Here is a 24,561-nt window from a genome sequence, read left to right as displayed (position 1 = left end):
AGGTGAATTCTACAACTCAATATGAGGGGATGTGTGATTTCGTCCATGCTCAACCACGAGTTAACACACTGATCCAAGAGGATCCAAGATGACCTAAAATTCAAAGTCGTCAAAGTTCACTGGAAATATTGTCAAGTCAATGAGCTCGATGACACAATTCCAACATAACTTGAATCGTGTCGATCCGAGTCCGCATGAGAAGTTATCGCACTGAAGTTTTGCAACAATAGGTAAAAAGTCAACCCTACCATGACATGTGACAACCTCTCAAGGTGACATGTGGCATGACCTTTGGATGACACATGGTAATGATTGAAGCTAATGTGGAAAATATTAAGTAGCGACACATGGTAGTATTTAGTATCGACACATGGCATTATGTGGTTGGTTGATTAGATGGTTGACAAGAAAACAGGTGGACCAATCTGGTGGTGACACATGTCCCAACTAGAAGGCACCACTTGGCACCACTAAATGAGAAAATATGGATTATCTTAACAGATGGGCATCTCAAGATTTGAATCTGCGACCATCGGCATATCAACAAGGTGTTCCACCAATAGACTGTGACATGAATTAGGATTGAAAATAGATCATACCATATTTAATGTTTTCGTTGTCACCAATTACTAAAAAAATGGGAGGCCACGATCTTGGCCCTGCAACCTCTACATAACAGTCAATAACCTCGCTCGCATTAGTGGGTATATGGTCATATGCATTGATTAAATCTTGGGTGGATATATACAATACACCACATATGTTTGGAAAATGATTTATGGTTGGTATATTAATGCGTTGGTTATGAGATGTACTAATGAACCTGATAAATAAATCAACGAATCATTGTACTTGTGATAAAACATAGAGTTTTTTTCCATTTTGGAGAATTTTGAAAGGAGAGTTTTTGTGAGTGGTTCTTAGAGTCTTTTTGTAAAGCTACATAGTAAAGAGAAAGTTGTGGAGATGGGGGAATTGATGAAATTGGAGTTATTTGCATCATAATTAAAGAGACCAGTCCATTGGAAATAGGCCTGGAGACGTAACCCACATTTGGGGAACTCTGTTGTCAATTTGTTTGTGTTATTTTATGTTATTTGCAATTTTTTATTTATATTATCGTATTTTTAATAGATTTTTGTCAAGCTTGGCATTTCACATTCTATTTAAGCCTGATAAATCATAGGCTCACAATAAAATATCCTTATCACACATTTCCCTTTAAAATTATATATTCTCTAAATAAAAATATGAAGTAGCTATAGTAATAAATAATAATAAATATACATGTTTGGTTAGTTTTAATTATCTCATCGTGCTTATTAGGTTATTAGGTTAGTTCATATTACAACCCAAGATCAAAGAAATGTAAAAAATCCTTTACTCTCTCTCACAATTAAAATATTTCGATATTCATATGAAGTAACATAATTTTGTAAAAATTTAAAGTGAAAGTAATTAAAAATAAAAATAAAAAATTTATATTTTCTCTTTTGAGTGTTAAAAATGTATAATTCTTATATTTTTTAAAAATATTTTAATATGGATCTTAAACAAATTATTTGTATGTCAATGTCAATTGATTTATATCCGATTTCATATATACAGAAAGAGAACGTGTGTATACATAGAGAGAGAATAATAAACTCATATCTGTAATTCATTAAATATAATTTATAAATAAAATATATTATTGTTAATGTTAAATAAAAGCTTTCAATGTCAACTATGTATATATTTATATAGTTAAAAACAAAAATGTATGAATATGTTGAATAAGGTAATTGAAAACAATAATTCTTATGGTTAAAACATTTCAAATAATCTCACTATTTTACATTTTAGCCCTTCTTTTTTGTTTATTCTTTGTCTTTTTGTAATTCAGGAAATATTTGTTGAGATCTCAAGTTTAAACTATGTAGGATACAAATTTAAGTGCCAAGGGGATTTTCAACACGTCAAATATGTTTATACATTCAAAAATGCAATATAAAAAATGGAATTTTTCACATGGTGTGTGTGTAGAGAGAGGGGGAGAGGGAGAGAGAAGGGGATTTTCAAGGCACTAAATACATCTATATAGTCAAGAATGCAATTTAAACAATGAAATTTTTCACGTTGTTTGTGTTTGTAGAGAGAGAAAGAGCAATAAACACAGAGAGGGATCTCTAAAGATGCAACATTTTTTTAAATTTCGCACTATAAAAGTGGTTTGCACCTCAAAATATTTGATCCCTCTCAGTGTGTGCTAGATTTGTGGTTAAGATAGACATATATTGGTATGTATAAATTTATTGGAAGAAGTCAATTATGTTTATATTGGGTAATGGGATAAATTATTATTATGATCCCTACAAAAATTTAATTAGTGTTTTCAATATCAATTAGAAAACATAAAATTCATTTTCTTATATTTTAATTTTTTTTTGCAGAAAAATCAACAAGTGGATCAGACACGTAATCCTTTGACTCCTACCACTATAACCTCTACGTAAACCATACCACCCAATAAAACTAGTCAAATGAACTCCCTAAAAGAAATTAATTTTTTTCAAATCTTTTTATTATTTTTATTTACATAATATTATATCATTTTTAATATTTCATATGAATTAATTTGATTTAACCTAATAAATTTAATTTTAGTAATAATTTTATTATTTTTATCGCATGGTATCATAATATCTCCAAAATCATTGTTATTAAAAAAAAATAACCATGATTTTTATGGCAAATTTAAATTATGATTTCATCGTAGTAAATTGCATCTCATTATAAACTGAAATTATGTTATGTTAAATATTAATAAAGAAATATATAAAATCCTTTTTAACATGTTACACGCTAATAAAAAAATACATAAAATCCAATAACATGTTGCGCGCAAAACATGGGTAATGGCATATTATCTCTATCGAACCATTATCATGTTACATGCATAATAAGAATAATATCCTGTTATCTCTAAAATAATTATTAATCACACATTTATTAAAATTCATTAAAAATTATAAATATGACGTGATTAGATAATAATAAGATAAATTGAATTTTTATTATTTTAAGGTCAATAAGAAAATATATAATACATTCACATACATAATATATTATGTGCTATTATTTATAAAATCATTATCTTTTTTTTTGTGAACTGCGGTATTTCTATTATCTACAACAAATATAAAAGTACAAAACTTAGGAGCCTCAATCTGCCCCGTAGGGAAACCAGATCTGTTGGCTCGTATATATCAAGTAATCAATAAAGTTTTCATTCTGGACAATGTCAAAAACATAGCCGAACATTAAGCCCTCTTTCATCATGTTTTACCAAAAAAAAAAAACTATCCTTTCCCAGTCCTACTTGACAGACCCATTTTTACTACTATTACTGCTATGGCATACAAAATAGTATTCAAAAACCAGAGCATTAGCATTCTAAATTGCAAAGAGAAACAGTTAACAGGCCTCTTGGTTCATCGCATTTCCTCTTCCTTCTTTGTTGTCGTCGTTGGCCTTCCCCAGCTCCTTCAACATCGCTTGAATTTCCTTGAGGTGCTCGTTCTGTTGCCTCACCAGCTCTTCCACGTTAGCAACCTCCTTTTTTGCTGCCGCTGTTTCCTGCGCCATCTCCAGCATCTCGGTCGCGACTTGCTCCAAGGCCTTTGCCAAGAGGTGCTTCAGCACCCAGTAGGTATGGAGAGCGCGGCGGTAAAGGGTAAGTCTGCCTCGCGTGTTGCCTGGGTCCGGCAGCTGCGAGGTCCATTCCTCCATCTCCGGGTCGGAGGGTTCCTCTAACACCCTATCCTCCATGGCATCAATGATTTTTCTTATGTCTACATTTGTTTCCAAATTGTAAGCTTGTTCGGCTTCATGCACCGCCATTCTGATCGACTTATTCCCCCTTTTCCGTCTTCTCTGTGTCTGGATACCCTCCGCATTGCTGGTTGATTGACGGGGGCGTCCTCTTCCTCTTGGCTCTTGCGTCTTCCATCTTCCACCCCTTCTGCCTCGCTTCATTCCTTTACTGCTCTGCCCAGTTTCGAAATGCTTGCTTCTGAGCCCTTCCCCCTGACTGTACTCCATTTCGTCTGAACTTTCTATTTCTATTTTAACTCGGCCCCATTCAAAGTTCTTACCCTCAGCAGCCTCCCTCTCAGTCTGGACTGTCTTATCTCTTCGCTCTCCCATTTTTGAGCGTTTGAGGTGCTGGTTATGGTTTCTCTGTCAGGTCGCCCCGTCTCTCGCCACCTTCTTCGAATTTTTGTTGCCTGTCATTCTTCCCAGGTTCCTTCTTATGGAATTCTCGCCACCTTTTCGCTTATGATGGGATTGCTCCCCACTTCGTATCTCCCTTGCATTTTGAATGATGGTTTCGGTGTTGATAACCGGTTTTCGTTTTGGGCCGCGTCCCTGCTGATCTGAATGATCATTAATTGCTGATGTCAGGGAGTTAAGGGCGCCGTCCTTCTGTCCTATCCTCATTGCCGCCTGATCTTGCCTTATTCTCCTTCTCCCCCTCCACGCGAAATTTTGATTACCCTTGTGCTGTGTCATGATTATCATTGTCGATGAGCTGTTTTAATCCGTCCCATTTTGCCATCGATGCCTGATTGGTCCAACTGTCATCGATTTTCTCCAATGATTCTTTACTTCCCCAATTCGCTAGGCAGTTCGCGGGTTTATTGCCCTCTCTTCTTACATGCGAAGTGATCTTGTGATCGATCCCTTTCAACGTTTCCTCGATATCTTGGACTATACTCGCATTTCTCCAACTTTTAACTACCTTCTCCCATTGTTTCCCTTGGATTAGTTTCCTTATCGTTCCCACGACCAGGTCAGAATCTCCTTCAATTTCTATCTTTCTATATCCGTTTCTTCTGGCAATTTTGAGACCCTGATACACGGCCATAAATTCCGCTTCATTATTAGTCATTGTTCCTCCGTGTTCTGCATAGATCCATTCTGTCTCTCCTTGTCTGTTTCTGAAGATTCCTCCAAAACCAGCTGGTCCTAGATTCCCCTTCGCTGCCCCGTCGAAATTGAGTTTAATGAACCCTTCCGGTGGCTTCCGATAAATTGCGTGACTTTGGTTTGCTATAGGTTGGTGCTGCTTTGTTTTTTGCTGGTAGACCATCCCCTGTTCCAAGTTCAGTTTGTTTAGGATCTCTGTTTCTGCTTCAGAGGTTTTCCAATCATCCTCTGCCCAGTTTTCCGCCAGAATTGATTCTCTAATTTGTCTTAGTGTTCTTTTCCAAACTTCTTCCGGATCTGAAGATTTCCCTTTAAAGATTCGACCATTTCTCTCTTTCCAGAGATTCCATACATTGAAGCCTGTTGTAATGCTCCAGGCTCTTCTTACTATCTTGCTTTTAAACTTCCCTTCTCCCCATTCGCATAGGGTTTGGATTATATCATGCGGGTTTCTTTCCGTGGCCGAGAATAAATTTCTAGTTTTTTCCCATTGGAATTGGGCCGCACTGCATCCATTAAGAAGGTGTTCCTGGTCTTCTTCGTCTGAATAACATAGACAGCATCTTGAAGGGCCTGAGAAGCCTCTTTTTTGAATTCGATCCCAGGTCAAAATACGTTTTCTTCCTACCAGCCATGCGAATATTTTGATCTTCGGCCACCAGTTATTTCTCCATATCCTTCTCCACTTTTGCTCTTCCTCCCCCTGCTCTTACTATATCTTGACTTTATAAGCTTCCTTTATGGTGAATGCTCCTTTCGTTTCTTTGCCCCATCGTAAGATATCCCTGCCTCCTCTCTTTTTTATCTTCCTGGAGTCTAATTCCTTGCCAAATATAGTTTTTTGATCTTCTATTGCATTCCTTTTCCATTCCTCCAGAGGTTTCCATTCTCTCCATTCATCATTTCCTCTTTCTTCCGTCCAATAATCTTTGACCTTAATGAGATCATTGTCCATACCTGTTCTATAGATTTCTTGCATTCCTTGTAGGTTCATCATTTTGTCCCTTTGTTGCCAAGCTTCATCCCAAAATCTCGTTATCTGTCCTCCTCTGATTTCCCAGAAAATATGCCTGTCAATTAATTCCCTGTTTTGAATGGTGAGGTTCCATGTGTCTGATCCTCGAGGCATTTCTTGTTCCCTTAGAATTTCTTCCGGGGTGGATGGCATATTGTATTTTGTTGTCCAGATTTCTTTCCATAGGTCTGGCCCTCCTTGCATCCATCTCCATCTTAACTTGGCTGCAAGCACTTGATTTAAAGTCCAAGGGTCTCTAAGGCCAAGGCCTCCTTTTTCTTTTGGTTTGGTTAGGCTGTCCCATGAACAGAGGGCCCACTTCTTTTGTTGTTTGGGTCCTCCCCAAAGAAATTTTCTGTAAATCTCAACAAGCTTATTGCATATTCCTTTTGGTGCTGCCATCACTGATAAGGGGTATATCGGAATCGCCTGAATGGTGGATTTAAGCAGAACAACCCTTGCTGCCAAGTTCAGCGAATGGAAGGTCCAATTTTCCAGTCTTTTCATAATCTTCTCTAGGATGTTCTTCCAATTTCCTATTTTGAGGGAAGAGGAGTCTAGCATAGTTCCTAAGTATTTGGTTGGGAGATCCCCTTTCCTATAGCCCAAGATCCTGGTTAAATGGTTTTTAATAGGTTCCACTGTATTAAAGAAAAAAGTTCTGGATTTCTCATTATTAACCTCCATGCCTGAGCCTTCCATAAATATTTCTAAAATTCTCTTTATCCTTCTCACCTCTTTCATGGAAGCTTTGCAATATATCATTATGTCGTCCACGAACTGTTGGTGGGTGACTGTAGTTTGATTTCCCCATAATCTCAGGCCCTGTATTTTCCTTTCTCTTAATTCTTTCTTGAAGTATCTACCTAGTCCTTCTGCTGCTATTATGAAGAGGAAGGGGGATAGGGGGTCCCCTTGTCTAAGGCCTCTTGTAGCATTGAACGTAGTTGTTGGAGCCCCATTTAACAAGATAGAGAAATTCGGGGTAGAGATCATGCTTAAGACCCATTTCACCCATCTGTCACAGAATCCAAAGGCTTTAAGGATAGCTTCTAGATAATTCCAGCTTAACCTATCATAGGCTTTTGATAGGTCTAATTTGATCAGCATACCTTTTTCTTTCTTCGTTTTCAAAGTGTGGATTACTTCCTGGGCCACCACTAGCCCATCCAAGATCTGCCTTCCTTCTACAAACCCGGTTTGCTCTGGGGAAATAATACTTGGCAGGATCGATTTCAGCCTTTGAGCCACTACTGATGCCACTATCTTGTATATAATGTTACAAAGAGCTATGGGGCGAAAGCCTTCTGCTTGATCTGCCTGATTGGTTTTAGGAATAAGGGTCAGTAGGGTTGAATTTATTCCTGGCCATATTCTTTGATTTATTCTAGCTTCCTCTACTACCTCCACAACTTCTTCTGCAAGAAAATGCCACCCAGCTTGGAAAAATTCTACCGTATACCCATCCGGCCCAGGAGCTTTATTCCTTCTCATGTTTTTGACTATATCCTCCACTTCTTCCATCGTAACTTTCCTCATTAGGGCCAAGTTCTGATCTCTGGTCACCAGATTTGGAATCTCCCTGCTTATCTTTTATATGGTTTCTGATCTATTACCCTGAGTTTCCTTTAATAGATTTTTGAAATGATTGACCAGCACTTTTTCAATTTCTTCATGTTGGAGCACTCTTTGACCTTCTTGATTTTTTATTGAGAAAATTATGTTTCTTTGTCTATGTTGTACCATCGCTTTATGAAAGAACTTAGTATTCCTCTCTCCTTCCCTAAGCCATTGAACCCTTGATTTCTGTCTCCATAAAATCTCTTCTTGTTTCCTTCTTTCTTCTAGCTGATTTAATATAATACCTTCTTCCTTTGTTCTCTCTTCTCGAATGCCTTCTAAGATATCTATCTGCTGCAGCTCTTCCATTATCTGCTCGAGTCGCTTTTTTTCCTCTAGAATATTACCGAATTCTTCTTTATTCCATTTTTTTAACTTATCCTTCATTTCCTTCAGTTTGAGTTGAAAGGTGTGCATCTTATTTTTTCCTCTTTGGTCACTCGTCCTCCACCATTCTTCAAGTTTCTCAATCAGTCCTTTGTTTCTTAACCAGAAGGCTTCGAATCTAAAGAGTTTGTTGGGAGGTCTTTGCTTTAGATCTATTTCCATTTTAATCGGCCAATGGTCTGATCCCCCTACCGGGAGGATAGTGGCTTCTATGAATACATCCTTCATCATTATCTGCTCTGAGATTAGGAATCTGTCAAGTCGAGAAGCTATTTGGTTAGCTCCCCCTCTGCGATTATTCCAGGTGTGATTTCCATTAATGGTTTGAATATCTATCAGTTTCTGTTCCCTTATCAAATCTCCGAACTGCTCCATTGCTTTATCCATTCTCCTTAGCCCTCCTCTTTTTTCTCCTGAGGTTTTAATCAAATTAAAATCCCCTCCTATAATCCATTGTTTTCCAGGTATTAGGCTTCTCAAAGCTTTTAAATTATGCAGAAAGTTTTCCTTTTCTCCTTGGATATGTGGTCCATACACCCCTGTTATAAAGACCTCCTCCACCGTTCCTACTATTCTTGCTGTTCCTGTTAGAATTCTTGGGAAGCTCATCCAATTACTTAATTGAATTTCTTCTAGGTTCCAAATTATTACCAGACCTCCTGCGCTCCCGATCGCATCCTATCCCATCATTTCATATCTGTTCTTGTTTTTTGTCAGAATTTCTCTCATTTTCTCAGTACTTATTTTTGTTTCTTGTACTATCATTATACTGGGTTTTTCTTTTTTCAGTCTGTCATTCAAATACCTCTGTTTGCCTCTATTGTTGAGGCCTCTTATATTCCAGCTTGTAATGATCATCGTAACAATTTCGGAGGGGATTGGAATACCTCTGAGAGACGTATCACTCTACCTGAATTGACGAGCATCTCTCCCACTTCTTGAATTGTTTCACTCATTGTTCTTCTTCCTCTTTTTTTGCCTCCCTTGCCAATGCTGCTCATTCCTATGTTTTGTGTTTCCTGTTTCTCCATTTTCTGGCTTTTTCCATCTTCTATTAGTCCTTTTTTTTCCTTATATCTTTGGAATGCTTCTTTGTATCTCTGTTTTTGATCCTCTGGGATAAATCTTTCATCGAGCCTCTTCCATTCTTGTAGAAGTTTCACCATTACTTGCTCTTCTTCTTCTCCTTTTCCTTTCTGTGGATCTATTTCCATTTCTCTTTGGTCCTCTTGGGTTTCTCTTAGGTTTTCTACCCTCTCTTGATCCTTATCCATTTGATCTGTCTCTTTGTCTACATTTTCTTTTATTCCTTCCATTCCTTCTAATTCTTCTTCCTCGTTTGCCTCTGTATCTATTTCTTCGTCCTGCAAAATTTGAAACTTATTCGGTGATTCTGTGCTTTGGGGTCCTTTTTGCTTGCCCATCTGAGTCTTGTTGCTTCCTCTCTTTTTCCTTCTTTGCACTTCTCTGAAATCTTCTTCCTCTTCTCCTACTTTTCTTGTTGCATTTCTCCTCTCATTTTCCGCTTCCCTTTCCTTTTCGGCTAGCGTAATGGGGCATTCACGATATAAATGGCCATACTCATGGCATCTTCTGCAGCGGAATGGGATATGTTCGTAGTCGATTGTTTGATGCCAGATCTCGTCATGATATTCCAATTCTATTGTATCTGGAAGTGGCTCAGTGATGTTCATGTACGCACATATTTTAGCATATCTTGTATATCTTCCCCTCTTTGTCGATTCTGCCACTTTTACAAATGACCCTATTGCATTTCCTATGCCTTTAAGGATCTCTGGGTCCCAAAATTCTGTTGGTAGGCCAAAAAGTCTTATCCATATCGGGGCAGCTAACATCCTCTCCTTCTCTGGGTTATAGCATTCTACCCAGTCTCTCATAAACAGTCTGGCATTGTTCATGAAATAGGGTCCTTCCTCAACGATCCGATCCCTATCTTCTAAATTGGAGAATATTACTGTAAAAAACCCTTTCGCTCCCAACTTGACTTCCACATGTCCTTTTGGTTTCCACCTCTGATGGATCCATCTAAGTAGATCTTTCTCAGCTGGCCAATATCCTACGAACTTACAAATCAAAGCATAATCTCTCATGTAGCTTCTGTAATTTTCTAATCTATTGGGCGGAATTACAAACCTGGGTTTGTTCGATGCCCTTGGTAGACATTTGCTTGGTACTCTTAATCTCCTTTGTGCTCCTGCTGCTGAAGTTTCGCCTTCATTTGTTCTCTCTCCTTCCTTCTGCCGCTCCTTCCTGGCTTCCCCCGTTATTACTGCCTTATAGGAGGGGATCTCTCCCCCCCCTTGCTCCGTTCCCATCTCTGCCAGTCATCAGTTACCCTTGGTTTAACCCGCACTCCTTTGTTTCTGCTTTGTTCTTCTCCAGAAATCCGGTTTGCTGAGGTTCGCGCTCGAGGTTTGTCCTGGTGCGCAGGATCCGCCCTTACCCTTTGATCCTCCTCTCCTTGGCTGAACCCTCGCCTGCGAAACCTCTGTTTCGCATCCGCTCCGAAACCATTTATAAAATCATTATCACTACAGACGTGATTAAGTATATATTAGTTGAAATTCATAACGAGTTGCAAATTTAATCTTATATTATTAATATTAGTTAATTATATTATTAATATTAATTAAATATATGAGTCGTTTTAAATTGGGCAAAAAATTTAACCTGAGATTATTTAAATTAAACGTAAATTTTATATCACAAATTATAAACATAAAAAAATAAACGAGTCTCATAGGTAGGATCGTTGTTTAGTATTTTTCTTTTTTTACCGTAAAAAGTAATGGACGATTAAAGTTATTGATAGTAAAAGTTATTCATATTAATTTTTTTACTGTTCAAGTGTAATAGCACAATGGTTTGTTTATCTAAATATTTGCATAATTCATTTTATGTGTAATTCCAAATCAATAAAGAAGTGAATGGGTTTCATTAAAATTATAGAAATATAAAAAGTTTATAGTTATTAACATTTTATTATGTGAGTGATTTAACATATTTTGAATTTCTTTTGCAACTAGGATGTGAAAATAAATGTAATTAGGAATTCCTTTAAAATTATAACTGAAATAGAAAAAACAAGTAAAACGAATTATCACTAATGAAAAAACCAAAAAAGAAGAAAATGTTTTTCTCTACTTGAAATTTCTAATCTTGCGAATAGTTTTTGCATAAAAAATGGTAGGGAGCTATCCACATGGCATTCTGTTATGCAAAGTTATGACATTTGCCCAAAATAAAAATTAGATTTCTATTTTTTCAATATAATTTTTATATCTCATGATTCAATTTAAAACCACATAAAAATAGTCCTCAATCATTTTATAAAAAATAAAAAGTAAAAATTACATTTTTTTTTAAGTTACTTTTTAATTTTCAAAACTTTAATAAACTTTATATAATATGTTTAAAAATTTCAAAGCTAATTGAAATTAAAAATTTGTTTACCAAAATAAAAAATAGTATATCTTGCCTTTTGACATATATAAAAAGATAATTTTTAAAAATAAAATAAAATAGCCTAGTTCCATCTTAACTCTGAATCCATGAAGTATCGAGAGAGATCAAATATATCATGGTGCAAACCTCTTTTTTGGGTGCAAAACTTGAGGAAATGTTTGCACCTCGAGAGATTTGATCCCTCTCGGTGCTTAATAGATCAAGAGTTAAGATGGATCTAGGCTGGTTTGATATATATGAGCTTGGTAGTTAAGACAACCTACTTGAAGCTTTGTTGTTAGACTGCAAAATATAATAAGTTATGCCATAAAAAGTAATAAGAATAAATACCTCTATATTTGTAGGTGTTGAGGATATTAACTATCTTTGGTTTAATTATATTTTTTATGTTATCATTCGATATCCTAAATAAAACTCAATGACAATTGTTTCTAAATTAAATTGTTATGAACATCTGAGAGACATTCCAATTATTTTTCATGCAGAGGTTAAAACCAATGGTTGACACAATCTAAATTGGGCAACTCCAATAAATTTTAATTCGAACAAAAAAATATAAACAAAATGTTGGACTACATGTGACAGGTTTTATTTTTCTCGTGCTCACCTTTGTCTTCAATCAGGAGTTTCAAACATTAAAAATAAAATGAATAATATATAAAAAAACTTGGAAAATGCTAATCTTTGAAGGTTATGTATCAAAGAAAGCAAGGTTGTTTTTCCCAAGTTTTACCTCGAAGACATGCATCCACAAAGTTATAAAGTCTTTGTGTAGTGTGTCTTTTTTGAGCGGCTTTGCCAAATCGGATATGCAAACTTTTAAGGATTACCATATTTGTGGTGGTAATTAGGATTTATTTTAATCTAGCTAAAAGATTTTATTGCAATGAATGTCTCACATTAGTGAATAATACCTTTAAATAGGCTATATTAGAGAAGAATATCATGGGCAAAACCATAGGTTGTGAAAACCTGTAACCCAAAAACCTTCATCCATAAATTTATTATTTTATCTCAATTTTATTTTAATTAATTATATTTTTCTATTTTTTTATTTTTTAAAATTTTATTTAAATTTTACTTATCATAATGCAGCCTTTCGTGATTCATGATTTATACAAATGATTTCTAGAGAAATCACATATCAAATTTTATGTCGACATGTTTTGAATCACTTATTGTGGTTCATCATATACATTCTTTTATATAATTTGACCATTAAAAAAGAATACCATGGGAAAAATCATGAGCTATGAAAACCTCGAGCCCAAAAACCTCCATTCATAAATTTTCTATTTTATCCCAATTTTATTAAATATATTTATTTGTTTTTAATTTATTTTATTTTTTTTAATATGTAATTTGACCATTAGAGAATAATAACACTGGTTGTGAGAACTTAGAGCCCAAAAACTTTTGCTAAATTTACTATTTTATCTCAATTTTAGTTTAATTATTAATTATTCATTAATTAATTTTTTTTTATTTATTTTTTTATGTAATTTGACTAAGTAAAAATGTTTACATAACAATTGTATACTTATGAGCCCAACATTTAAAAAAAAAACACATATTTAACTGATATACATCTAATGCCTACATGTCTACCCCATACTGAGTTGTACAACGCCTCTCCTCTCGACACAATAATAATATTCTAAAATATATTTTTAATTTTAGATTTATGGTCACAAGTAATTATCAATTTAGGATCTTCTATGATACATTACAACTACAACTAGACTAAGAATTTCAAATCCAAAATATCCATCAAATTTTACAATTTTACAAATTCGATCTTTCATTTTAATCATTTTAACCAAAAAAATTGACCAACAATCAATAAATAAATAAATAAATAAATTATATATATATATATATATATATATATATATATATATTAAAAAGACAAATTACCCCAATCAACTATGTACCAAATTTACGTATCAAATTCCATCTATAGAGATCATTTACCCTTATAGGCCATGGGACTTTTATGACTCCCTTTTTTTTTAACCACATGGTGAATCGGTAACTGCCAGGCCTAATCTATGGGAGACCCAGGATCAAACCTCATAGCTGCCACTATAACACCAAGAGCATAACCAACCACCTGCAAGTTGGGTATACTAAGTTCCTATGATTTTAGCAAGAGCAAACTCACGGGAAAGGGGAATCCGCCCCTCTAGCCGCCACCACAGCAGGTCATTGTACTCAATGAGATTTGAACTTCGGTCTCCCCGGGCTTCGCCCATGTGACTTACCATCAAACCACACACTAATCAAACCTACTTTCAAAGAACAAGGCATGCAGGGTCGGACACCCGTATGACAAAAGCACGAATATGCCAGCTCGTTACACAAGTCACCATACCGCCATTATTTATCATAATCTGCAAATAGAGACTTAGTAGAAAATTAAATAAAACAGCAACCTATCCCACCATGTTTTTCTATCCTTTATATCCTTTACAATCTGGTATTAACATTTGAGTGTGAAATCTTCCCCACTCTCGTACTAATAAGTTTAAAAATAGTATGGTAGTCATAAATAAGAAAATATTTCCTAGATATATCCATTAAATGAGAAAAAGATAGTGATGTATGTACGTCGCCTATAATTATTTTATAAAACCATTGAATTTGATGAAAGCATATTTAAAATTTATTATTATCTAATTAGTTGAAATAAGACTTTTAAAAAATATACTTTAATTATGTAGAAACATGAAATATTTAAATTAAGTTTTTAATGATATAAAAGATTTTTGTTTTGTACGACATTTTTGCTGGATATTTTACTCATCATTAGGTATTAAAAGCAAACTGATTATTATGTTTCTTAAGTCTTTGACGATGGTGGAGTGTCCACCCAGATTTTAGAAAAAATACATAGCTTCATCTAAAAATTCTCTATAAAATAAATATTATGAAAATGTACACTCTCTTAGAACAATTAATGCTAAAAATTCTCTATAAAATAAATATTATGAAAATGTACACTCTCTTAGAACAATTAATGCTAATATATGTTTGGGATAGGTTGAAATAAATATCTATTAAACCACTTAAACTTCATACCTACATGTGAAAATTTCTATACATAATTCAACAAACATAATATTAATTTATCTATTATTATGTTTATAATATTTGGGGTATTCAAAGAAAATGGCACGACAATTTTCTCTAGTTTAATTACGTCAACAAGGGTCCATTTAATGAATGTTGAATATTAATATCTCTTTTAATTTCTTTTAATTTCAATCTTATTGAAATATGTTAGCATATTCTTGTCGTCTTTGTACCTCTTATTGAATGTTGGGAGGTTATTCTTTCTTTTAATTCAAGTCTTTATCTTAAGTTGGTAAATGAATGATGTTGGCGTATTTTGGCTCTCCTCTACATCAATGGATGGAATTAAAATATTATTGAATGTTGAGAGGCTATTCTCTCTTTTAATTCAAGTCTTTATCATACATTGGTAAATGAAAGATGTTGGCATATTTTGGTTGTATCCTCTACATCAATGGATGAAATTTCAAATATTATTTCGTTGTGTCCTCTATATCAATGGATGGAATTTCAAATATTATTGAATGTTGGGAGATTATTATCTCTTTTAATTCAAGTCTTTATCTGACATTGGTAAATGAAAGATGTTTGCATACTTTGGGCGTTTCTTCTACATCAATTGATGGAACTTCAATATCACATTTACCTAATGCAATAATGACATTGTCATGCAAATTATCAAATAACGAATGACATCGTGCTATTTACATTTTCACCTAATATAATATGAATTTATCATGCAATTTATCAAATAACAAATGGCATCATGTAAATACATGGGTTTATAAAACTAATAGTTTATAAAATGAATGGTTGTGATAGAGCCATTAATTTTAAAAGTGGGAAAATGATGTCTCCTTATATCAATCACATTTATGAGTTATCGAATTTTTTCTCCTTTTAGTTGTTCTAGAGAAATTAATTTTAAAAAGGGAAAAATGACAAGGAACACCACTGTAATACCCTTTGGTGAAATGTAAATATTTGAGTTACTTTTACAAAAGAAATTTGGCAGACTACTTGACTTCCTAACAAGGATAAATAATAAACATTTAAACATGAATGTTTATTTGTTAATTTTTATTAATTGAAATTGCTTATGCTTACCAAAAAATTACTAAGGGAAAAGATGTTAAGTGAGATATTTACTTCCATACATTTATGAGACAATTACTCCTCTCCCTAAAGATAAATTATCTCTATTAGGGATAAGGGAACCAAGAGGGTGAGAGGCAAAAATCCTGAGACAACCTAGAGACTTGGAACCTGATTGGAGGAGGTCCAAGAGAGGAAATGAAATTGATTCCTTAGATAGAACGTTGTTGAGGAGGGGCAGGACGCTGCCAAGATAAGGGGTTCTTGAGTTGGTTGGCTAGTGGAACACTCTGCCAAAACTGTAAGGTCTATGATAAACCTGGACAGACCTAGTGTGGTCAGAAAGTTCTAGGTAGACATGTTGCGGCCCCTTTATAAAGAACTTCTTTAGAAGTAAGATGGTTTGGGGGAGTACTGGTAAAGGTTACCTGAACTCATTGGTTTGGTGGAGAAATATTTTCTCCTTAGTAATTTTGTGGTAGCATGACTGTTTGAACAGATAAGTTGTTCTTCCACCATGTTATTTGTTTGATGAATGGAAGCAGTTTTATATCTATTGTAATTTTTCTTATGAAAGATAAAAATCTATTATGAACGGTTTTTAGTCCTAAGCAGATAATTGTTTAGCATTGTCTAATTATATATTAAAAAGAATAAGAAGTTATGGGCTAGGTTATCCCTAGGGGAAACAAACCTCATCCAGTTAGCCTGGAATAGTCTAGAACCCAATGGTAGAATCTTGGGGTAGGGTGGCAGGTTCTAGAGTTGGAACCCACCAAAACTTCTAGATTTAATAAGTTGAAGTAACAACATCAAAAAATAATTGTAACTCATAACGGTCAGTCGAAGAAGCATGAGTAATAATCCAAAACTCCATAAAATTACCAAGAACCACATGGATGCATAAATGGACCTAAGAATTCCCACCAATATTTTAAAAATTATTGACTTTCTTTTCAAACTAATCCTAGAAAATAAGAGAATGGAAATGTATGTCCTAAAGGGAAAGAAGTTACAAAATATTATTGAAGATTAAAATAAACAATACCATGGTAAGCATGAGTCTATTATAGGTCTATTTAAACAGAAACAAGATATTGCCTTTGAAATAATTCAAAAATAACATTTAGGGATCAACATAGTGTCAATGTATAAGTAACTAACTAGTATTTCATAAATAGTTACATATTACAAAGTTAACAAAGAAACAACACTGTCTATAATGAGCTCAAACCCAAAATCGAAATATTTAAAATAATCTTGATAAGAGGGTCGGAGCCTTGAACTCTTAGAATAAGCTGGAGCAAAGACCGATAATCAAACCATAGTGCAACTTAAAACATCTATGGAGAAAACCTAGCCAACTTTCTAGGAACCCTTACACGGTCTAGTTTTGGAAACAATCTAGAATCAGAAGAGAAGGATGTTGAAAATAGCAACAAGAAATGTTAAAAATATAATCTACAAATTCCAATTTAATTTGTCTTGAATTAAATTGTGAGTTAAAATTATAATTCTTTTCTCATAGTAACTTGTAATAGTTAACTAAGTTAAGTTGCCTTAGTTAACTTAAGAATTTTGAGTTCATGGAAGTCTTTTGGAAGTCATGTATGTGTTCTCCCTAAATTTTAGGGGTCCATAATGAGTTTATTTAGGAGTTGTAATTAGATAACTTAGGTTACTCAGTTATGGTTAGTTTAAATTAGTGCTACTATTTATGGAACTAGTAGAGGATTAGCAGTCAGTTGTTGCACTGGTGCATCCACAAGAGTTACTCCAATTAAGTGAAGATTCCCTCATCAGAAACTCATGCATATAAGAGAAAGACCTAGTTGAGACTAGAGTGTAAGGACAATGTACTATCAGTTTTATGATTTACTGAGTTGTAAATATCATGCATCCAATCATAGAAGGACCTTATTTTGGATTGTGCAATGATGGATGAAGAATTTCGCTTTAAATATGGGTTAATCCTCTAAGGAATTGTGCAAAGAATTAGAAGCTTGGAGTCTTGGAAATTTGGCTAAGTATGGGCCAAAGGAAGTCATCAAGCGAAGGATAGTAAATACTTGTGCAGGTTAATCTCAAGGTTGAGCAGATCATATTGTATTCATCCAAATGCTTTGACCAAGGGCGCAAGGAATTAGGGGCTTGGAGAGTAGCAAAAGAGGCTAGAGATTGGCTTGAGCTTGCTTATGAGCAGGCAGATTGATCATACTGAGCGTTGGGATTATTCTTGTGAGAACAAGAATTGTATTATCATCTTGGATTTATGATTTAATGCAATACAGATAGTGGGGGTTTTCAGTTGAGGCTTTCTCCGGATACTTACTATGTTATGTGCCATTGATTTATCTTCTTCTTGTTCATATTGTTTTCATCAATCTATTGGCTTCCGTTGGTTGAAAGTAGAATTATATTATTGGCTTTTATTTTAGTACATTGCATGATCTTGTGAATCTACAGGAAATTCTACATGGTATTAGAGCTACATTTATAGAAATTTTCTACATGGTATCAGAGCCAGATTTTTTTGGGCCGAAAATTTGCAGAGAAGATCTGAAATTTTTTGGGCAACTTTTTCAGAAAAAAAATAGTAGATCTGAATTCCTTGTGAAAAAATACCCAAATTCAAAAAAGAATCAGCTGAATCGGAGTTCAGATGAGGGAGATATTGTTCATTTAAACTCAGCTCTTTTTCCAGCAAATTTCATGATGGCAGGAGATATGAAGCATATTGGTGTGCTAGCCAAGAACCTGTATGGACTTGAGGTACAAGATGCATGCAAAGCATTGAGGAGCAAGGAAAAGGTTAGAGACTTGGTGGTTGAGAGGGAGAGTAAATTACTTCTCAACATGCAACCCCAGAAGAAGCCTCAGAAGAAGCTTCAGGAAGTTGTGGAGTAGCCACAACTAGAGAAGCTGAGAGAAGACTGAGTGAAGGCATCCACTCATATAGAGACCTCCAGTAGGGGGGAATTTCGAGATAAGTGAGTTGAGGGATCACATGCAGCAATACCTTCAGGTGTGAGGTGGGCTGATGTGAAGTGATAGTCCCAAGAGGGCTTAAATTGGGCAGAGTCCATTGAGAGGTTTTGGAACATGGATCATACCTTACTATGGGAGCCCAAAGTACATAGTAGAGGGAGGAATCAATGGGATTGATGCAGTCAGATATCAGAGTGACAGAGGCTAGAGAAGTCATATATAGAAGAGTGCATAGAAGGGTTGACAATAGTGAACAAAGGCAAAGTGAACAGAAGCGCAGAGTTTTCAGTTGACAGAGGTAATAACAGTCAGAGACTTTGACGACAAATGCATCATACTAATTCAGGTTAGATGTTTTTTTTATTTTGGAGTTGTTGTAGAAACAACACTAGAGATAAGTGTTGCATGCAGAAAATTCCAGAGTTTCATGATCGAGATCGAGTTGAATTCCTTTCTTGTTGAGAGGGAGTGTTGAAAATAGCAACAAGAAATGTTAAAAATAGAATCCAAAAATTGCAATTTAATTTGTCCTTGAATTAAATTGCAAATTAAAATTGTAATTATTTTCTCATAGCAACTTGTAATAGTTAACTCAGTTAATTTGACTTAGTTAACTTAGGAATTTTGAGTTGAAGTATTTTCGAAGTCATGTATATGTTCTCCCTAAGTTTTAGGGTTCGAGAATGAGTTTATTTATGAGTTGTAATTAGATAACTCAGGTACTGAGTTATGGTCAATTAAATTAGTTCTAACTGTTTATGGTACTAATAGAGGATTAGCAGTCAGTTGGTGCACTGGTGCATCCACAAGTGTTACTCCAGTTAACTGAAGATTCCCTCATCAGAAACTCATGCATGTTAGTTCAAAGAAAGACCCAGTTGAGACTAGAGTGCAGGGATAGTATACTATCAATTGTATGATTTACTAAGTTGTAAATATCATGCATGCAATCATAGAAGGACCTAATTTTGGATTGCGAAGTTATGGATAAGGAATTTGCCTTTAAATACGATCTCATTCACAGGAATTGTGCAAAGAATTAGAAGCTTGGAGTCATGAAAAATTGGCTAAGTATTGGCCAAAGGAAGTTATCGTGTGGATTTGTCAAAGGAAAGGAAGTCATTAAAGAACATGGAGATCAAGTTAGGGTAGGAATTTTGCAATGCTCATTTCTACTTTCTTGAATGATGAATACGTGGAAAATTTATCCCAAAAAAAGGGTATTAGGAAAACCATATAAATTGGGGAAGACATAAGCCCTAAATTTAGAACTAAACATTGTAACAAATAGTTACTTGAATATAATATTGAAATCATGTTAGGAAGAGAACTTTTTTGAAAGCACAAAAAACAATATTAATTTTAAGCTCAGAATACAAAAACCCTAAAGGGGTCTAAAATTATTTGCTTAGGAGAACATACTTAAATCGACCTTGCTTTGTCAGAGTTGAAACAGATTCCCTCCCGTGGACTCTAAGTAGTGTGAAATCCTTAATAGGAGAACCCTAACCGCATCGATTGGGAACCTATTATAGTATAGAAAGAATCATTAGATAAATAGAACATATTAAGGAGTAAAATGTCAAACAGAGGACCCAACGAATTGGATTCATCTTTACCTATGGAAGCAAGTCGTTAATATTTATTACCAAGAAATCAACAAAGGTGTAGTAAATAACCCCGCAAGATTGGGAAAGGACTAGTCATATAGCTCTTGCAAACCAATAAAAATTAAGATAGAAAATAAAAAAATAAAATTAAAAATAGTTTTGAAAACCCCAAAGGTTTGCAAGTGCACTAAGTGAAGAACTTTAAAATAAATGAGAACCAAACCTCTAGATCTTACACAATCTTGTTGTATTGAAACCCTCCTAGCTTAAGGTTATGATACACACAAAAAAAAGGATGAAACAGTGTTAGTAATTTCTAGAGTTGCAGAGTCGCTCGAGCAAGAAAGGAGGAGAAAAATGAGCTAGAGGGGGGGTGGGGGCGGGTGGGGTGTGGGTGGGGGGGGGGGCGATGAAGATGGTAGCTACCAAAACTATTGGAATTCATCACCATCATTAGTGTTAACCCCAATATGATGAATGTCAGATCTTCTGACAACTCAAGAAGACCGTATATGAAACACGTAATGTGAGGTAGACATCCTGAAGGTAACAGCTTAGGCATCTGGAGAGTTCAATTAATATGTATTGTGCAATCAATTAAGGGTTGGTGGAGCCAACATACTCTCTGAACTTTTGTGTTATCATATCCTCGCACCAAAAATTATGTATATATAAAACACGTTATGTTAATATAAGCATTACAGTCAATGTATTCCATATCGGCTTGAGATATAGTAACCCCACACGATAAAATATAAGAGTAAAGCATTTATACAATAAGTCATAAAGGGAGCATCATGGAGGGGTTACTATTGTAACCTTTATTTAGAATAAGTAATCTTCAATTAGAACCAATTAATTAATGATTATATCGTACATTTATATGTCAGGTAAGTTAAATAATAAAAAATTAAGGTGTTAATCGAGAGACATTACAACCACATTTATTAATATAATTGTGCTAATTACTAGTGAAACAATACAAATTAAATGGTTGGTCGATAAACATCAAAACACTTACTTCAAAATACATGTCATGTTGCTAAAGTTTAAAAAAACAAGAAAATTAACTAAATTATAACTTTATTTTCAATTTTTATTATTAATATTATTAATGTAAGAAGAATTAATATATAAATTAAACATATCTTCATTTCAAAAAACATGTAAATTTGGAGATTTGCCCCAATTTACAATGGATATTCTTATTATGTAAATAGTTTTTGTTACCATAGGCCAATACCATGAGTTATCAATACCATATACCCAAAAAGCCATAATTCAATTACCATATGGTACTTATTCATATGACATTTTTTTAATTAATCAATTTAATTAAAAGCACAAAAAAGACATAATTACTTTGAAGATAAATATCAACTTTTGATTTTTAAATACTACTGAGAATATTATAGAATATTATGTGGAAATTAAATCCTTACTATCCATTTAATAATTATTGATAATTAAATTAATTAGTTCTTTTACCTCAATTGAATCATAACCAAACAGTAGTGTGTTTGTGGATTAGCATGTTGTAAAATATAAGTTTCTTTTGCTCTAGTATTGATTGAGTGTAATGTTTCATAATATTTTTATTTTACTTGGCATTACAAGTCAAACAAGAAGAACTATATGACATCTCGTTGGAGGAGGAATAAGAAACTAGAGTTTCTAAAGGAGGAATAAGCAATTTGGAAAAGATATGAGCCTAACAAAAGAGGAGGAGATGGGAAAAGCTATGAAAACCCTTGTGTCGTTAGGGTTTTTCCCTAGTTGACCAACCTATTCTTAGAGCATGTGGATTTCTTTGCAGATCTATGTGGCACTCTTATCAATGGTGAATCTCATGAATTTAGCCATGAAGATAGTTTCTTTTGCATGAATGGTTTCTGGAAAAGCAAGCTCTTATGTGGTGTCATATAGTTCCATTTTGAAATTCGGATATGTCTCTCAATAATTCAAGAAGTTCCCTTAATGTTTCTTTGGATGAGAAAGCTTTCAGCTATGATAAGGTTTTTTTCGGAGCAAGGTTTAGTTTGCAAGCTTAAGGGATTTTGGATGCAGTTGATGGATTTGCATAAATATATCTTTGAGACATAGAAACCTCATTTAATGGATGATCTAAAAATTTATCCCATGGCTCGGGGTTTTTTCATTGTTGTTTTCAACAATATTGAGGACAAGAAGGTCATTTGCAAATCTAGGCCATAGTTCTAGGGTAGTGTCGGTCTCTTCATACAACCCTAGCCTCCCACCTTTGATCTGGTAATAACATTAATATCCACAAATATAACTTGGGTAAGGCTTACCTTGCATCTTTGGAATGTCCAATTTGGGTAAGGCTTACCTTGCATCTTTGAAATCTCCAATCATTATCCTCTATTGGGAATGATCTTGGAATTTTTGTTGCCGCAACCCAATTATTATAAAACTACTTTCTACTCGAATTTGTGTGGAGATAGAATTCAATAAGGGTTTTCCCATTGAGATCAAATTGATGGCCCCAAATTATGTTTAGGTCCAAACGCCCAACTAAAATGTTTCATTTTGGTGTAAAGCATGCTATGAAATGGGGCATGTAATAAAAAACCAACCCAAAACATTAGAGCAATAACGATTGGAAAAATTATCAAAGGTATAAATGGTAGAAAGGAACTCGCGTCGATCATTATGTGATATACAAAGAGAAAGAGGTTGAGGATAAAAAGGAACCAAAAGATAAACTGGAAACTAATTCTCCCAAAGAAAATGCATCAAAGGCAACAAAAGTCAATAAGGAAAAATCGCATGCAAGAGAGGATTCATTGGGCTCAACAAAAGTGAAAAAACAACAAACCCTCGTGGAAAATGGATCCCCTCTCAAAACCACAAGGAATAGTGTCGGAAAGAAAACTTCTTGAACAAATCAGGTAAATGACAAAGACTTTAAGAACAACAACGTGAACTTGTTGAAGAATGGCCCATCAAAATCTACAGAAAACATGGGTTGGACTCAAGTCGGGAAGAAAGAAAAATTATTTCTCGAATAAAAATAAGAAGTTGAACTAAATCAAAATAAAATTATGGACTTAAGTTAGCAAGACAAAATTATGGACTCAAGTCAGCAAGACATGATTTTTCTAAGAAAAAAAGAAATCACACTAAATCAAAATAAAAATAGTGAATAATGGAATGTAAACGTCTTTATATACTAAAGATTTTTTGGAAAAAATTTAGCGGGAAAGAAACTCAAATTTTCGTATCATAAAAAATAGACATTCTATTCTAAAATAAAAACATTTATTAACATAATTAAATGTGTTTTCTTTTTAGTTAGCCATAAACCACATAATTAAATGTGTTTTCTTTTTAGTTAGCCATAATTGGTTTAGAGTGATGAGACAAAAATAAAAAATAAAAAACAAATAATTAAATTCTCTCCACCTCTCCAAAAAAAATTCGTTATAACATTTTTGCTACCATGATCCTACTCCTAAATCCTACCGTGAGTGAATTCTTCCACTTAAAACAATCCACAGTTCAAAATATGAGGCCCCACTTCACTTTGAATATTTCCTTATTTTCCTTTCCCCAACAACGGTCCTTGCATTTCTTCTTCTGTTCAGTTGCTTCGTTGAAATAGGACAAAGGAAGAGTGACGAGCTGCTTGTACCCCATTGACCACTTTGTTCTCAGCAATTTCCTCCTAAGAGCTCTCAGCATGGTCACCTAAGAGCTTTCAGCATTGTGACTATTTACGGTTTTAAACAGAGCTTCAGAGTTGCCATGGATAAAATTTGAACGATACAGAGAAGATTAGCATAATTCTTGCGCAAGGATGACCCGCACAAATCGAGAAATGGTCCAAATTTTCGTATAAAAAAAAGAGAGCTGCACAATGACGAGAACCATGCAGAGGTTCAGTCATGTATCAGGATACTGAAACGGCGCTTATGGGCTGCATCAGGTATTCCAAAAAATTGAAACACTTAATATGGGATGAACCCACAACAAAGTAAAAATGAAATATAACGTGCAATAAGATACGTTGAACGTCCTCAGAAATCTTGTAACCAAATCTACTACCTGTCCAGGGGTGAACCACTGAACTGACAGCCTATCCATGCCATGCCTGTCAAAAGCCTGTGATCACGACCTTCCAAAATATACGGTTTTTAAAAGGTAACCGGATCCAGATTCCATTTCCGGGCTGCTATGTGCTTTTTAACTGGCAATCTGAATCATTCTTTGAGGTCCAGTAGAGGAAATATTTAAATTAAAGATAATAGATCAAATAGTTATTTTCATATAAAGTTTATATAAAATAACTGA

At 34.4% G+C, this 24,561-nt stretch overlaps 1 non-coding gene across 1 annotated transcript; it reads left to right on the top strand.

The window, feature by feature from the left end:
- The first annotated feature begins 24,001 nt into the window (after positions 1-24,001).
- Positions 24,002-24,103, top strand: LOC149249324 (U6 spliceosomal RNA). The gene has a single exon (XR_016267600.1). It is a non-coding gene; the product is annotated as a U6 spliceosomal RNA (small nuclear RNA).
- Positions 24,104-24,561: the final 458 nt, after the last annotated feature.

Source organism: Pinus tabuliformis, chromosome 7 (assembly GCF_031772625.1).
Source record: "Pinus tabuliformis cultivar Carrire ecotype Pingquan chromosome 7, CPIR1, whole genome shotgun sequence".
Lineage (NCBI taxonomy): Eukaryota > Viridiplantae > Streptophyta > Pinopsida > Pinales > Pinaceae > Pinus > Pinus tabuliformis.
Note: the sequence above shows the minus strand (reverse complement) of the source record. Positions and strands in the feature narration are given on the sequence as shown.